General features: G+C 41.2%; 2 long non-coding RNA genes across 15 annotated transcripts; one reads left to right on the top strand and one right to left on the bottom strand.

The window, feature by feature from the left end:
• Positions 1–794: 794 nt before the first annotated feature.
• On the top strand, positions 795–11520 carry LOC119323914. Of its 2 annotated transcripts, none has more exons than XR_005156636.1 (3): positions 795–891; positions 1004–1140; positions 11226–11520. It is a non-coding gene; the product is annotated as an uncharacterized LOC119323914 (long non-coding RNA). The 2 variants fall into 2 exon arrangements; XR_005156635.1 differs by having other exon boundaries at positions 806–895.
• LOC119323911 lies at positions 5244–11181 on the bottom strand. 13 transcript variants are annotated; one of them, XR_005156625.1, is made up of 5 exons: positions 9421–11181; positions 9142–9306; positions 8669–8744; positions 7190–8540; positions 5244–5556 (listed from the first exon to the last, which is right to left on the bottom strand). It is a non-coding gene; the product is annotated as an uncharacterized LOC119323911 (long non-coding RNA). The 13 variants fall into 13 exon arrangements; XR_005156623.1 differs by having other exon boundaries at positions 7198–8540; positions 9421–11179; XR_005156627.1 differs by having other exon boundaries at positions 8422–8540; positions 9421–11172.
• Positions 11521–15393: the final 3873 nt, after the last annotated feature.

The following is a 15393-nucleotide window of genomic DNA, read 5'->3' as shown; positions in this document are numbered from 1 at the left end:
ACGAATTCATGTAGACAAAACCAACTATTTAACACATACATGTGCCCCCCCCCCTCCTATGTAATTCACGACCCGAATTCAGTAGGACACTCCCTTTTGAGGGAGCTTAGTATTTTCGGAGATTGTAAGAATTATGCAATATATTACCCCTTTGTGGCATCTCCAGCATCTAACGTTCGTGTAAGTAAAGAAAATATGCAATGATTGAACCTAATTTAGAATGTGATATCAACAAATGGTATATTTCAACGGAGATAACTGTCTTGTCCTTTCAACACGTGTTAAAATCACCTTTTTCTCCTTCACATGATGGGTGGTGACTCGGCATCCGGGATCTACCCCCTGCCCCACTTTATCTCTATATGCCTGAGCGAACAACCTGGACAGTGACTAGACATGAGAGAGTAAAAAAGACTACCAAACTGAACCCCTCACTTTGTCCCTATATTTGTGTGTGTTGTCTGCAAACCTTCGAACCCGTGCCATACAAGGGGAGCACATGAGGTTGTCGGTGGGTGTTTTTGAGCATTCCATCACGCCTGATTTAGCCGACTCGGGACCACCTTTTCTCTTTTTTATCCTTTCTTTTCTCTCTCTGGTGGGACCATGAACCACCCACTAATCATCATGCATTTGTACGGACAATTTATGGGACATGGCTATGTACACGGACAAATAGAAGCTCAAAGCGGATACACCTGGACCCTGTCTGGATGGGTCCGCGGATGTACACAGAGCCAAATTAGCCCATCATGGATGTAAATGATCTAAGGCTACATTAGAACAATTTAATTGTGCAGATATTCTCGATCCTGCTTTACTCCGTTCTGGTCGCCTGGACCGCAAGATTGAGTTCCCTCATCCGGCAGAAGAAGCAAGAGCTAGGATTTTGTAAGTATGTCTCTTGCAATTTGTTAAAGGCTGACAACTCCTATTGCAAAAAATTGCTTACCTTTTGGTTTTGTGGACTCAAAAGAAGTTTGTTCTGTGTTCTATCTTGTAGACTCAAGAAAGATGAACGTACATCCTGATGTCAACTTTGAGGAGCTGGCTCGTTCAACTGATGATTTCAACGGTGCACAGCTGAAGGCTGTTTGTGTGAAAGCTGGCATGCTTGCTCTACGCAGGGATGCTACAGAGGTTTTTGCTGACTCTTGTTCTTTTGCCACACTGGTTCCTTTATGGATGGTAGATAATGGAAGATGATAACAGCAGATAAAATCGATTAGGATCTTGATGATCAGAAAAATGAAATTTTAAACAAATCAGCATTAGTTCAATGGTATTTTTTTTAGGACAGTTCTACTGTATGTTCAGTATGAACTGAACAGCCTGAAATATAATACAGTACACAATAGAGAATCATAGTGGAACATAAATACAATATGTAGATGCTTCTTTGATATCTCGAAGCATTTTTTGTGGCTTGGTAGCATGTGATTTACTGCCTGAAGTGCACTTCCTCACGAAGCATGTTTAACTGTACTAGATGACCAGTTGCGCCAAATGGCGCAAAGACCCGTTTTAAACCATGTCCGTGTTGAAAATATTTGCATTTTTTCAATAACTGTATATTTGAATACATTTGGTAAGAACTTATACCCCTATATAAAAAGGAAATTAAATGGAAATATTTTCTTAAGGTAATAATGCCACAAATTAGATCATTGGTAGGTCAAGATAGTTGATTCTGCAATTAGGAACTCCGAGTAGCTGTAAACTTGCATTAAAAAAGGAGTAAACACAAGTGACACAATAAAATGTACTTAATACATGAACTTGTGAACATTGTGTAAAGGAGAAGTTAACAAAAATAGTGGTCAATTACATCATATAATTTGGTTTTATACTCTTTTGTGTATATATCCTGAATGCTACCCTTTTGTGATCAACTCTTTGTCCTTCGAATCGAATGGCACTGCTACTGCCCCTTGTGGAAAAAGAAAGGACTCTGTAATACCCATAAATGTAAAAGGAAAACATCATGTGATGCATCTCAACCTGCGCAAAACAATGTAAAAACCATACATGCTATCTACATACCCTCATTGTCTAGCAAAGCATAAGTAACTGAGGTACCCTGTACAAAAGAATTGACAATGAGTTTCATAAATGCCCAATAATAAAATCACACAACTTGAAGTGGAAGTGTGGACATATGAAATCATGGCACAACCATTCATCATTCATGAACTAATGCTAATTCCATAAATAGATAACTACGGTCAACCAATTCAAATGGCGCCATTGAAGTAAATAAATAAACTAAGCCTACGACTGTATGAACTAAGCATAAGACTATACCGATTATGTCTGTTTATTTGCATCTCAACCGCCATACTTCCTGATCATCAGGTGAGGACCCACAGTTTCAGTAACTCAAATGTACAAACGAAGCATATGCAAGTTAGGAGCTGTATTGCTAATTATTATTTTCCCCAAAAAACAGGAATGTAGAGCTGAGTCTTGCTTAGTTTGCTAAAGTACATACCTCACCTTATTTAATGATGGTTAGTACAGAAACCTGAAACATGCAAAAAAATAGAGGGATCATTTGGGATAACATAGTCATCAACAGAGAAACCAACCCAATCTCATCTCTGATGAAACATAAATCGCACATTCAGACTGAAGCAAGAATCAAGAATTAGATCCTGCAAAGAAGAGAGAGGAATTCAGTTACACTTGGGTTGTTTTTTCTCTTAAATAGGATGGAATCCTAACCCTAGAGCGAGAGGAAAAAAGAGAGAAGGAGAGGCAGGGGAGGAACTCCGGGAAAATAAACCTTGCTTCTCTGCATTTTAGATCTAACTAAAAAAGGCAAATTTTAGAAATGCTAAATGTTAGGAGCCATCTTGTCTATTCAGACTTTAACCACTTTGAAAAAACATGTTGACTTTAATCATCTGGTATATGCTAACTGATGGTCTTGATTGTGATGTGATCAACCCAACCAACACTTAGCATTGCCTTTTGATAAAAGGCAATGCAAGGTGCTAGGTAAGCCCATCATCATGCCAGATTAAATTATGGATCATCCAAAGGCATGCGATCTAACTTTATGCAAGTAATTAAACAGAAAAGTCACCCTAAGGTCGCTATCCATGTAGGTCTTGTAGAAAAGATAAACAAGAAAGGTCTTGTAGCCCATATGAATATTTACACTTTGATTTAACTTCAGATTTGATATGTAAGTGGTGTATAAAGAAGAAAAGATGGTTGGATCTTTGCTCCAATATCATACATACCATAATACCTGACCACCAGCCCACAAGCCAGACCAGCTGAAGCCATAACAACTCGGCCAGGAATACGTTCATCTGCCGGTACAATCGCCTTGAGAATGGCCTTATCATCAAGAACAATATGGCCTGCAACGTTATGCAAATATAGCAAGACACCAGGAACGGATTAATGGAAATTCCAGTGCGAATTAACAGATCAACCTATTTCTGCATTTATGAAAATTAACATCATAATGCGGAGGTCGAATGTCTGCTTAACGAAGTCACTCGACGCCACTTGGTAGAGATAAAGAATTGGCCAGTGGACCATGCCCTGCTAATCCAACTTCAACCTCTTTAAATGTCTGCTTGTCATATGCTATATTTCCGAGCATCAGCCATCAGGAAAAAAGAGATCATATGATGAAAATTTGAGTTCTGTTAAAAAGGTAGAAAAAGATTAATAATGCCTTACCCAAAGCATGGAAGTGCAGACTGTATCAGATTTTGCTCCCAGAAAAGCCATGTAGCATGAGAAACTTCGTATTAGCATGTGGGATCATATCGAAACACAAAGATCTGGAAATAAGTAGAAAATGGAAACCAAAAGAAAACACTAACCTTGATTATAGTCACATGATATATATAGAGCACAGTACAGAGGAGCGGCAAGCCGCAAGGTGAGGTATTCCAGCCAAGACTTGGCTGTTGCGCCCATGGCGCAAAGGGCGAGGGCAAACCAAACATTCAAACCACGCACGTTAAAATCTGTAGGTACTGCTTGGAGCATAAGTAAATAGATATTTAGATATGAAGTCGATACATACATATTTACATTGCCTTTATCAAGTAAGCTACATAGGTAGAGATGCATCAAATAGATAGCTTTGATCATTTGCTCATGGTGAGTAGTGACGAATATCAGTAGAGTCTGCACGTGCCATCGGTATATAAAATGATGGGTGTTATGAGGTTGTTGTCTTCGGGCGTTGTGCGATCTCCACCCAGGCCACTACACCAGTTGCTGCTTAGATAATCTGGCATCCCTTATTTTTCTTTGAGCTCGTGTTGTAAAGATTTTATTTTTTTTCAACTGCAACTTATCATAGTTGTGGTCTTGCACGACCTTGCTGTAAGGGGCTTTCATGCATTTAAGAGCTTCATGTGCCACTGGATCTTCTGCGTCTTTGAGTTTTCCATAGACATAGATGGATATTGATTACTTCCTCCGTCCCAAAATTCTTGTCTTAAATTAGTCTAGATACGGATGTATCTAATACTAAAAAGTGATTTGATACATCCGTATTTAGACAAATCTAAGACAAGAATTTTGGGGCGGAGGGAGTACTTTGGAAGACCATTGCGTAGTTGCTCCTTAGACGGATAGAACTGAATGGCTGCGTCAAGACCAATGGCCGTTGCCTTTTGTGTTGAGTTGAGTACACTACATTTGGTAGGCCAAGTTGTTGCATCATAGCATCGAGAAGCACTTTTGTTGGGATCCTAACATTTTTCATCATGGCGTACTGAGAACAAATAGGAAGACATTGTAAGCAAGTGACGTTTATGAGAGAACAGAAAAATTGACAGGGGTTTTGAGTTTGCCGAGAACAGAGGAAGACACTGTAAGCAAGTGCAGTGTATGATTCTACATGTGTCTATGCATCTTTCAATTTGTTGTGAGATATAAAACAGTGATAGTAACTGATGTTGTATGCTGGTTAGGTAATGCTAAAATTGTGTGTACACCACAGGATAACAAAATATCTGAATACAACAGGGGTTTTAGCTTGTCTAAACTTGAGAGCATGCATGCATGCATGTATCACTTCCCAGGCACTGAGAATATAGGAGATCAACATGTATGATCATGTACTAATTAATTGATTACCCAGGTGGTGCTTAAGAAGGATACACGCAACAAGGACCGATAGTTTGACCAGAGAAGAGGCTATATTCCCCCATAATTACCCAGGTGTTGATTGAGAAGCAAGACAAAAGGCAAGGAGGGAGGGCGTATAGTAAATGAAGCATAGGGATCCAACACACTTCCATAGCCTAAATTGTACTTATGATGTCCAAACCAATTATACAAAAAAAATCATCCACTGTCAGCACTCCCCTGGATGAAGCATAAGCGTGGGAACACTGTAAGCAGACTTCCATATTTAAGCTGACCTCGTGTGTCCTAGAAATTGACATATAACTAAAATAGTTGCTTCTCGATAGAATTCACAATGAGGCACACACTTCATTTCTCCCTACCAAGCAACACCAAGTACATCTTCGTAAAAGAAGTGCGTACAGCAGTCCTGTTTCCGTTGACTGAAACCTGAACAAATATAAAGAAACCTGAGTCAATGAGGTTTTTACAAATATAAATAAACTGGAATCAATCAGTCCAGAAAAAGATGGTCTAGGTCGCAAGTGATAGAAGGCGAATTGTTCTAAAAACTTATAATTACGAAAAAACGCCACAAGCACCACATATATATATATATATATAAGGATATATTACAAAATACAATGCAGTTCAGTTCATAGACTCATTCTTCAATTAACATTCTGGACATCAAATCACAATTATGAGGTATTGTCGTGAATTGCAAAACTTCTAAACCAGGTGCTAGCCTCAGAACATCTTTCAGCATGTACCTACCACAAATTATAGTCAGATTAATAAAATACATATCCCTTTTTAGAAGCGAAAAGACACAACCATCTAAAATAGAGAAACTTGGCGGCACACAGCATAAAGAAGATATTGCTCCTGCTTGCATGAGACAAGGAATATAGCTAAAGAACTTTCCAAACCTTGAGAACGAACTACAACAATCAACCAAGAAAAATCTAATGTTCTACATATGCTGGACACATGGATGTTACTACAAAAAAAGGAAGGCATCAACAACCATAAGTATCTCATTTTTAGCTACCAATCCAGAAGCTAACTCATGTGCTCTTGCTCAAGCTATGCTTACATGATTAACCTTATATTTGTTTACCCATAGAAACAAAATCACAAGGTCGTCTAACTATTAGCAAATATTCTGTTATGGGAAACTATTAAATGGTAGAAACTCTGAAAGGCGCAAATAGCCGTTCGTTTCACATCATCATCTTGCTGGTGACCAAATAAACACTATTGTTTCATTATCTCATGACAAGCTATATCAAACGCATTGTCTCCTTTCATTATCACAAACAATCTTACTATCAACGGACATGTTCTGGACAAAGTTTTTTTAGTCCTCACAAATCTGCACATGTTCGCTCAAACTGTATCTAACATGTGCAGGTTTTAGAGAACTAAACAAGCTTTGTACAGAACACATGTAGGTCAAGGCTGCATTTCAGAAAGTCTTAACTGTGTCGGAAAAAAACTTGAAACCAACACTGTAAAAAAAATGTGCCTAAGACTGTCAAAAATTTGAACCCGGTCCAAGCACTTCCTAAAATACCTTGTTATGTTCTCTATGAGTGCAGTCATTAATCGATCAGTTGGTGTCGTAAAGAGCATCGGCGAGACACTTTCTACTGTGCCGCAGCCAGTGTCATGTAAAGGGGTGGAATCATCAGGTGAAGACTTTGCATCCCTGAGTATAACTAATAAAGATATTGCACTACCTCCTGGTTCTCCTCCCATCAACATATGAACCACATAGTTGCTGGAAAAACAGTGCTTTCTAGGTGGGGTTCTAGAACCAACCCTTAGAATGCCGCAATGTTACTCATGCTGATACATCAACTCTATTCAACAGTGTACTAAAAATGTCTTGCTTCAGATAGAGATAATTAATTAACAATAAATTCCATCCTGCATTTTTTAAACCCAGCAATTCTTAATGTTGCATGACCTTGTGGAGTCAGGTAGATATCACAAAATTCTATGAAAGACTACCAGCCAAAATGGCAAAAGAAAAGAAAGTTCAGCAGAGAACAGAGAGTAGAAAATTCATTATTACTTTCTTACTTGCAAACGGGTCCTACTTGGAAGCGACACATGTAATTGGGGGAGGCATGGTGTCATCTGTTTTCAATGGCGTGAAACCAATCCAACAAACTTAATCTACCAAGGAGATAACCCATTAGGCCTTTTAACACTCTGCATCATCATCCCATCTCATCTGTCAGGCTGACAGTCAGCCAACACAATACTTCAGTTTTGCACATGATTTAAGGACAATCTAATGGGAGCAATCATAGCAAAGTAAATCAACAGTGAATTGTTGTTTTTGCTTTTTTGGAGACACAGAGGTGATATCTCTTACGACTAAATACCTATCCAGAACAATCAATATAAAGCATTGTCTCCTGCTCTGAATTGAATAAAAAGAACCAAAGATGCAGCACCATAAGCTGCAAATGTACAAACAGAAGCATAACTTATTTTAAGGAACATGATGATAGGTTTTTGGCAGAAAAGGGTGAGCTGATTGAGATATCAGTTGTCCTTTAAGCAAACATGAGGTATGTTTATGGGTAGTTGATGTATCAAGAAATGTATCGTCTTAAAAACCTTGAGCTGAGGAGCTAGATAGGTGAAAACCAATCTTGCCAGACAACCATATATATAACTCAGATATTAGAGTTCCCCGATACATCAGATATACAAAGCACACTAATCACTCAGATATTAAAGTTCAAGTTTTTTCTATGGAATATTGTAGCTAAGAAATAAGCAGAATTAAATCGCCACTGATAGTCCAGTGTATTTTCAAAGTGCAATGAGACGCAATATTGGAAATAATATGCAAATTCAGTAGCAAAACAAATTCAGTATTGATGTGAATTGTAAAGTTCTAAACCAGATGCTAGCCTGGGAACATCTTCGACTACAACAACGAATTATAGTCAGCTAAACAGAACACACACCCATTTTCAGAAGTAACAAGACAGTACCGTCTAAAATAGAGAAACTTGGTGGCACACATTAGTAAGATTGTAAAATGTTGAAAAACTTGGATGTTGCTGTTGCAAAATAAGTGTCACACATTAGTTGTAATGATGTATCGCCTACTACGGCTATAAGCACTACTTTTAGCATAGGTTGCAGCTTCGGAGATGCTCATTGTCAGAAATACTAATTATATCTATATAGAAGCATTGAGATCTCAAAGACTAATTAGTTTGGACCTCAAAGTCTCAAAAAGCATAACGCTTATAAAACTGTAATCCCCCGAAAGAAAATAATCACCTCTAGTATTTAGTAACACATATAAGAGATAAAATTCAGTCGGTTTTGTCATTTTAACGGAACAACTGGTGAGCATGCCCCGAGCTATCATATAGGTGAAAATGAAGCAACCAATGGACCTGCAGAAACCAACACATCTGAGAAGAAGTAGCAGTACATCGTATGGCAGAAGGGAACTAACATCATATGTAATTGCAGATCTGAAAGATGCAAAGTAGCCGAAAAAATGGATGTACAGAAGCTGAACCTGCTGCTGGGATAGCCATGATGGCCACACTCACAGCAACCTGATGAACCTGGTGAGTGTGTGTGCTTTTATCAACCTACAAAGTAAAACTGAAGAACCTCAGAACAAAGAGCGACACAAATCTTCATAAGAAAAGCAACCTGAACCTGGTGGGTGTGTGTGCTTTTATCAACATGCAAAGAAATCATACCACAAAAAGTATCCCTTGCGACTACAAGGATGATGTAGCCACAACATCCCTTCAGATTGTCTATCTCTCTCAAATTCCTCTCTCTTTTCTCCAAAATTACATGCGGACATGCGGTTGAAAACGCAAAGAGACAAAACAAAGCTCTTCATGTTGCTTATTTCTCTCAAATCCCTCTCTTTTCCCCAAAATTAGACGTGGTCCAGAAGTAAAGAAATTAACTTTTGTGCAGTATTTATATATACCCAAGGGAGAAAAATTATGGAAGCAAATTAGAGGAACTCACATGATTTTTTCTTCTGCATCTTTCATGGCTGACGCACCATGGACAACCGATTCACCAGCCGAGGGGTCTCTAAGCCGGTGTAAATACAGTTCGAGGTCATTACAAGATCTGGGATTCGCACAACGCAGCTGCTTTTTCGGTCTGAGAATGACCTTTCACTTGTAACTGTCAAGGTCATTACTAATGTCACTATACACAGCCAATTGATTAACTATATACATTATGCATACACAAAAAATGATTAATAGGATATTGTTCTTTGCCAATAGAGAAACTAACAGGAACAAGTTGCCCAATCTATCAATCACTGCATCTTTCATGGCTTGCTCTTTTCCTTGTGCTTCCTTCGTCGATCACTCACTGCAAAATTAGGACACGTTAACTGAAAACCATGTACGCCGAGCCCGTCTGGACTCCTTTCCATGTGTTTCCTAAAATTATCTGAATCTCACTGCAATACAAAATGAGTTTGCGTGTTAGTATGAAGTGACTCTATTAACTATATTGTCTGTTCAAATATTAATAGCATTGTCTGTCATACCAAACCAAAGTTTCAGAATTCAAAAGAACCTGCATCAAAACCTGAGCACAATCACCCCTTAGCCCAATTTTTCCAAAACTTGAGCATAATCACACACAAAGAACACGGAAAATTTAGTCTGACCACAAGTAATATCCATTCATTTTGGCTATTTGCATCAAATTGGGAACCAATCAATGTATCAAAAAAGTGAAACCTGATGAAGCATCAAGGAAATCAGCAGACCGTCATGCACGACCTGAATTATTACACCGTCCACATCGATCAAATTAGTATAACAACCTGAATTAGTATTTGAAAAGAATGAATCATGAAAGAAGTGGAGACAAGAAACCATGAAAGGGTACCAACACAGATGGAGCACAAGGGGCGAGAGTATGGGAGGCATGTCATCCAAGAAAATCTCTATAATGGTGGGATGACGTAGAGGACAAAGAAATAACATGTGGCTCCACTCCTTCCTCTTCTCTTACTCTAGCCCCCTCTTTTCCATCCCTCTTTCAAACACACGTGTTGTCCTCTCCAGAGCAGTCCTCCTTGAGCATTTATACAAACAGCTGGTGGTCGCATCTGCAGCCTCAAAAACAGATGTGCATAGCTGCAGCCACCTCTGCACAATAATATTTCTTGCAACGCAACAACCGAATCAAGAGAGAGGGAGAGAGAGAGAGAGAGAGAGAAATTAGAGAGGGGTTTGCAGAATCACCTACGCACTTGAGGCAGCGAAGACGCAAGTGAATAAAGCACCGACGCGTTGGAGGAGAGGGGGTGAGCGTCGCCGGACGGGATGGATGGCACCAAGCTCGTGGATCCTCCGTACATATCCGCCTCTTGCGACCGCGAGGGCGCGCGAGGAGAGGAGCACCCGGCCCCGGGCAGAGGCGGAGCCGGCCGGAGGGAGCCGGCGACCGCGCGGGGGGCGCTGTAGCAGCATGCGAAGGGGCGTGGTCTGGGGCGGCGGAGCCGGCGTAGCGCAGGAGGAGGCGACGCGGCGAACGCAGCGCGGCACGGGTCGGATGAAGAGGAGCCGGTGCAGGTGCGCGCGGGCCGGCGAACTTGGCGCACTCGGACTCGGGTGCGGCCGCGGAGAGATGGAGCGGGCAGACGAGGAGCATGAGGAGCAGGCCTCCACGGCCAGAGCGCCGCCGACCGCCATGGGAGAGGAGGAGCGCCGCCGTTGTCGCCCCATCTGCCATCACCACAGCCACTGCGTCCCGCCGCCCGAAGAGGCGAAGCCCGGTGGGAAGGAGGCGGGGCTTGAGGGAGAGGAGGCTACGCGTGAAGATGGGGAGGAGGCGGCTGGTTCGATGAGGAGAGGAGCCGCCTAGGATGGGGTGGCGGCGGCGAGGAAAGGAGAGCACGAGGCAGAGGAAAAGGGAAAGAGAGAGGAGTGGAGCCGAACGGATCGCTCGGGGCTTATCGCTTTCTCCCACTGTTCATAAACGCAAAAAAGAAGACGTGGCCACAACCTCTAGTTAGACGCATTGGCTCATCCTTTATATGTTCAATTGTTTCGCTCAGCCCTAGCTGTTTGCATATGCAGGTGATCCATGAAGATTTCAACGAAGGCATTATCCAAGTGCAAGCAAAGAAGAAATCCAGCTTGAATTATTACGCTTAGTTTCCCTTAAGTATTCAGAAGGCTTGGTCCTGTGACGGCCGCTGTTTGTAACACTCGGCTACCATTTTCATTTGGAATATAGTTTAATTCTCGAATCCTCCTGATTGTGTGAATCACTCTTTGCTTTGTGCATGTACCCGAAGAACTTATTTCCAACCAATTGCTCTGTGCGACAATGTGAATTGTGGACTATATGGCTTGTTCAGGATGCATTATCTCGGTGCCAGATTGGTGTCACCACTTGCTTTTCTATCAGTGTGTTTGATTCGATGAAATGATCGCTATAATTTGTCCCGTGTTCATGAGTGTTTGAGTTAACAGTAGTTTGTTTTTGACAACCTCTGGGCCACCCTGCAGACTCCAAAAACATTGTCTATCAGTGTGTAATTTGTCCCCTGTTCATGAGAGTTTGAGTTGACAGTAGTTTGTTTTGTGGGTCTGAATCACCGCTGTTGACCTGCATTGGAGGGATAAGTTTTCTGGTCCTTTGTTTTGGCAAGCAAAGCAATCGTCTAATGTTACTCCCTTCATTTGTATATACAAGGCCACAAACTCAAATTACAGCTATCAAGATAAAAATTAATGTATGCTTTACAAGCCAATTTGTCTTCTCGTTTACCGGATTAATTAATAGGGTGCGTGCACATTAGACGAAACTGAGTGGCCGTGAGAGAGGAAGTGGGTGAGTGTGTCATTATCATCACTACATGCATGCTAGTAATTAAGCCATGGGTTACTAGTACGAGAAAACATCACTAATATTTGTCTTGGTTACTGTTGGTGGCCTTGTATAAATGCAAAATATGTTTTTTATAGTGGCCTTGTATACAAAAATGGAGGAAGTACAAAAAATTAAAACAACAGAAAGGGACCCCCCAAGTCTGATCGAAAGTTTGAAACAATCACCCAACCCAATCATCTCCGTCTTGTAAAAACAGAAATCCGGGAGTTTGGTTGGAAGTTGAAACAGCAAAAAAAAGTTAAATGTCAGACAACCTCTTCACACCCTGTACGGAGGCAGGCAGTAGCCACAGTCCATCATCTACAGCGGTCGGATGGCGACCAGAACAGATCCTGTTAAAATAAGGTCATGCTACAAGTTGCCGCGCCTCGCTTTATAAGCTGGTCAAGCTTCTTGCAAACCAGCAAGGTGGGACTAATATTACGACGCCCGAGCAGCCGAGCGGCGACTCGGCGCGAGCCGGAAAGCCCAGCCCAGACTAGCCGATCTGGGAAATACTGCTAGCACTCAAAGAGAGAGAGAGAGAGAGAGAGATTTTGTATATACTTTTGCATTTTTTTTCTCCATGCTTATAACATTACGAAAAAAAAAAACTCTTACGATCAAAGCAAAAAAAGAAAAACCTCTTTGCTCATAGAAAAAAAACCAACTAAGAAAAAACGACCCTTTGACCCCCATCGTACGTGCAGGAAATGTATAGCGTGATGGGTCCCTCTGTTTCACCATGTTTGGAGAGCCGGAGTCCAACAGTAGCCAGTGATTGAAACGTAGGCATCGTACGGACACACAGAGAAGAGAAGAGAACATAGCCTCGTACTCCCCCCTCCGAAAAAACTTGTCTCAAACTTGTTTCTTAAATGGATATATCTAGCACTGACTTGGTGTTAAATACATCCATTCAAGAGACAAGCTTTTTCGGATGGAGGGAGTACCAAACAGGTTGCATGACAGGGCAAAGGTAGAAAAGAGCAACACAATCCGATCTGGCAAATTCGGCCCAAGTGCTTGGGTGAATTGGCACTCCCATACCCTGCCCATATTGGGGCGGTTATGGGACGCCCGGGCGCACCCGCCACGCCGGACTCATCACAAGGGCACATGCGAAAACACGTAGAAACCATTGGTTCGACGAACGCCTCCTCCAATTTTCAATGAGGACGGATTCATGTCGCCGTGTGACCCCGCTTAGCCGTGCCACCCGAGGGACCAAGCGCGGCCATTTTAAGACGGAGAATAGAAGCCCAACCTTAGCCTGTCCAAGGATCTCATAGACCTAATAGTTTGATGCGGGGAATTCCTCGCCCTGAGACCTACCCAACGCGAGCGTTGCACTGGGCCTGTCAAATTTACCTCTAACATCACCCACAGAATCATCTCTTATGAATCTATCCAACAGCCCGGGACCAACCTCAATCTCTCCTCGGGCGTGGCTCTCCCAAAAATCTGCAGAGCTAGCTTCAGGTGTGCCTTCACCAGAGCATTATCCGCCATCGCGTGCTCTCAAGTACATATGGCCTTTGGGAGTCACCCAACGGAGTCGGTGCCGCGCATGGCGATCCTTTGGGATTCATCGTCTTTGCGGGTAATGGATACTAAAATGGCACCCGCACCCTCATAGATCTCCTGCCCCTGAGCAACCCCGAGACCCACGCAGGAGGCCGGTCTCGCACAATAGCGGTTTGATGATGAGGGGGTAGTGGCTAGGAATCTTGTCGGAAAGGACGGGAGCACGGTGCCGGTGGTAGATGGGTTAGTGGCGGAGTGAGATTTCTCATGAGAGACCGAGTTTCTTGGTCACCTCAGGATATCTGTTACATTCGAGGATAAATTCCTATTCTCGTTGAATACAGATCACAATACAATTTCTTCATAAGAAAACTCTCCAAAACACTTCACAACTCATTTGGCACCTCTCATTTCATTTCATTTGGTTGAAATGTAATTTATGCCGGGACTTCATTTGGTTGAATCTCGATTCCAAATCCAAATATCATGTTTGGGTGACACTACAATTTATCAATTGAAATGATATGCACATCTTTGTTTGGATACCATTTTGGCAATAATTCATCAACCCGGGCCAAGGTTAACTTGGAATGAGACAAACATAGTCTTTCCAAATTTTAAAATCCAACTAGCATAAAAGGTTGCATCACACAATCATAAGTAGCCCCACAAAGCAAAATCTACATAATCAAATTATAACCGCCATGAACAAGTTGCAACACACAATCATAAGCATCCCCATAAAGAAAAATCCACATAATCAAATTACAGTTGTCATGAACAATTTGTAGCATACAATCGTAAGCAGCTCCATAAAGCAAAATCCAAATGATCACATTGCAATTGCCATTTTATAGTTGTGGCATGACTTGAGATGCATCCAAGTAAGGCTTGATGAGTGTTGAACTTGTGTCTTCTTTTTGTCCTGCAAATATGATGAGAACTATGTAAGTAAATTATTAAATGCAAATTTGGAGAAAGCAAAAAAAGTCACATCAATATTTTAGTTTCATTTATTGTAAAAAGAAATAGTAATGCTAAGAACAACTTCAAGTACTTAAGCTGATAAACGGGAGATTTAAATTGCACCAAATCCACCGGTAAGATTTGAAAAATATTTAGTACTACTTGACATGACAAAATGGCTTGAACCTGAACATGAGCAAGAATCTAGCAGCTCCTACTCTATTACAATGGGTTTTATCCAAACGCAGAACTAAAATTACACGCGAAATTTATCATGCAAGACCTTTATGTCTCGGTACATTAATAGAAAGGGAAACTACATGTGAACTTTTCATAACAACATGCACTATCATAAGAGCACTATTTTTGAAGCTATTACCATGGTTAAACAAGTGCAATCCAACCAGTAGATATGGTATTGATGGAAACTTTAGATTGTAAGCAATAACGGTGAATGTAGCGAAGTCGACGACCAGCTGGAGGGCATATGCAAGCACTATGTTTTTAATCATAGCTTAATGCAAGCACTATGTTTTTACCTTGTAGCTTGGATAGATGGCATCAGTGTACATTAATGCATGGGCTTTGTGCCTTGTCTCCAAGGCAACCATTGGTTGGTGTATACATAAGATGATACAACACATTACCAAATTTGTGCTTTCACACCTGATCACACTAGCTTGTTTTTTCTAACATAATGTGGTTTAGCTTTATCGACCAAGATGTCGCATGATATTAAACCTTTACGTGATATACATTAGAATTTCCAGTTTGGGACATGTATGAAGAGGTATAAAATACACGGCAATGGTCACAATTATATTGGTGATAATAGGGTCTCAATTGATGCATCGACAATCGACCCAACAAAAGATA

Source organism: Triticum dicoccoides, chromosome 6B (genome assembly GCF_002162155.2).
Source record: "Triticum dicoccoides isolate Atlit2015 ecotype Zavitan chromosome 6B, WEW_v2.0, whole genome shotgun sequence".
Lineage (NCBI taxonomy): Eukaryota > Viridiplantae > Streptophyta > Magnoliopsida > Poales > Poaceae > Triticum > Triticum dicoccoides.
The sequence above is the reverse complement of the archived record's forward strand: the minus strand, read 5'-3'. Positions and strand labels throughout refer to the sequence as shown.